This window comes from Gracilinanus agilis, unplaced genomic scaffold, assembly GCF_016433145.1.
Source record: "Gracilinanus agilis isolate LMUSP501 unplaced genomic scaffold, AgileGrace unplaced_scaffold13227, whole genome shotgun sequence".
NCBI classification, from domain to species: domain Eukaryota; kingdom Metazoa; phylum Chordata; class Mammalia; order Didelphimorphia; family Didelphidae; genus Gracilinanus; species Gracilinanus agilis.
The window spans coordinates 1-2,773 of NW_025343840.1; the positions used below are offsets into that span (position 1 = coordinate 1).

Genomic DNA, 2,773 nt, shown 5'->3' on the forward strand with positions numbered 1-2,773 from the left:
TATGAGAGCTTGACAGATCCAAGTAAACTAGATTCTGGGAAAGAGCTCAACATTAGTATCATTCCAAACAAAGATGATCGCACCCTCACCATTGTAGATACTGGTATTGAAATGACCAAAGTTGATTTGATCAACAATCTTGGTACCATAGCAAAGTCTGGAACCAAAACTTTTATGGAAGCATTACAGGCTGGTGCAGATATCTCCATGATTGGTCAATTTGGTGTTGGTTTTTATTCTGCCTATCTGGTTGCTGAGAAAGTGACCATCATCACCAAGCATAATGATGATGAACAGTATGCCTGGGAGTCTTCAGCAGGAGGGTCATTCACTGTTAGGACTGATATAGGTGAACCTATGGGTTGTGGAACAAAGGTAATTCTGCATCTGAAAGAGGACCAAAATGAGTACTTGGAGGAAAGAAGAATAAAGGAAATGGTGAAGAAGCACTCTCAATTTATTGGCTATCCAATTACTCTTTTTGTGGAAAAAGAAAGGGATAAAGAAGTCAGAGATGATGAAGCAGAGGAAAAAGAAGAGAAACAGGAGAAGGAAAAAGAAGAAAAAGAGTCTGAAGTTAAGCCAGAGATAGAAGATGTGGGCTCCAATGAAGAAGAAGAAAAGAAAGATGGTGACAAGAAGAAAAAGAAGAAAATTAAAGAAAAATACATTGATCAAGAAGAGCTTAACAAAACCAAACCAATTTGGACCAGAAATCCTGATGATATTACTAATGAGGAATATGGAGAATTCTATAAGAGTTTGACAAATGACTGGGAAGATCATTTAGCTGTGAAACACTTCTCAGTGGAAGGACAGCTGGAATTCTGAGCCCTTCTCTTTGTACCACGACGTGCACCCTTTGACCTGTTTGAAAATAGAAAGAAAAAGAATAACATCAAACTGTATGTGCGCAGGGTTTTCATCATGGATAACTGTGAAGAGCTGATCCCTGAATATCTGAATTTCATTAGAGGTGTGGTGGACTCTGAAGATCTGCCTCTAAATATTTCACGTGAAATGCTGCAGCAAAGTAAGATTCTGAAAGTGATTAGGAAGAACTTGGTTAAAAAGTGCTTGGAACTCTTCACTGAACTGGCAGAGGATAAAGAAAATTACAAAAAGTTTTATGAGCAGTTTTCTAAAAACATTAAGCTTGGAATACATAAAGACTCCCAGAACCGAAAGAAACTTTCAGAATTGCTGAGATACTATACTTCTGCTTCTGGTGATGAGATGGTTTCTCTTAAGGACTATTGCACAAGGATGAAGGAGAACCAGAAACATATCTATTATATCACTGGTGAAACCAAGGACCAAGTGGCTAATTCAGCTTTTGTTGAATGGCTTCAGAAGCATGGTTTAGAAGTGATATATATTATTGAACCTATTGATGAGTATTGTGTGCAATAGCTAAAGGAATTTGAAGGCAAGACTTTAGTGTCTGTTACCAAAGAGGGTTTGGAACTCCCAGAAGATGAAGATGAAAAAAAGAAACAGGAGGAGAAAAAGGCAAAGTTTGAAAACCTCTGCAAAATTATGAAAGATATCCTAGAAAAGAAAGTTGAAAAGGTAGTTGTGTCAAATCGATTGGTTACCTCCCCATGCTGCATTGTCACAAGCACATATGGCTGGACAGCAAATATGGAAAGAATTATGAAGGCTCAGGCACTAAGAGACAAGTCAACAATGAGTTACATGGCAGCAAAGAAACACTTGGAGATAAACCCTGACCATTCCATTATTGAAACTCTAAGGCAAAAGGCAGAGGCTGACAAGAATGATAAATTGGTGAAAGATCTGGTCATCTTGTTGTATGAGACTGCACTGCTGTCTTCTGGTTTCAGTTTGGAGGATCCCCAGACACATGCCAATTGGATCTACAGGATGATCAAACTTGGTCTTGGAATTGATGAAGATGATTCAACTACTGAAGAAACCAATGCAGCTATAACTGAGGAAATCCACCTCTTGAAGGAGATGATGACACATCACGTATGGAAGAAGTAGACTAAAGCATTCCAATTCATGGAGCAAAAGCATCTTTCCTAGACTAGTCTGAATAAGTTATTTTGTATAAGGTGTTGAGAGAATACTTGATGTCTTCATTCCCTCTGATGTATATTTTCAGATATATTCTCTTTATTTTTGTTAAATCACTTTTTTAAAAAATGTATGGCATGAACATGCTGTTTAAGGGGAAGTTTAGGTTTCTTTTCCCTTCTAAGTATAATCAATATTGTGATACCTTAGACAATTCAAGCAAGAACTAGTAATCATTGTAGTTTACTTTGGTTTTATTTTAGGGAGGGAGAAATATCTTTAATATGTCCAGACATTGTAATCCTAATGTTAGCTCACTAACATTCTTGTGGTCTGATAACAGTATGTAGTTATCAGCTGAGTAATGGAATTGAATTACTCCTTGGTCTCTAAAATACACTATTGAGGTATCTTAATAAAAACTATACTAGTGGGGAACCTCAACCTTCCCCTATCAGATCTAGATAAATGAAACAAAAAGAACAAATAAGAAAGAGATAAGAGAGGCAAAAAACCCTAGAGAAATAAGAGTTAATAGATATATGGAGAAAAATAAATAGGGACAAAAAGGAATACACCTTCTTTTCAGCAGCACATGGAACATTCACAAAGATAGACCATGTAATAGGGCATAGAAACATGGCAAACAAATGCAAAAAGCAGAAATAATAAATACAAACTTATCAGATCATAATGCAATAAAAATAGTTATTAGTAAGAATACATGGAG

At 36.5% G+C, this 2,773-nt stretch overlaps 1 pseudogene; it reads left to right on the plus strand.

Moving 5' to 3' along the window:
- The first annotated feature begins 3 nt into the window (after positions 1 to 3).
- Positions 4 to 2,015, plus strand: LOC123254033 (annotated as a pseudogene).
- The last annotated feature ends 758 nt before the right edge of the window (positions 2,016 to 2,773 follow it).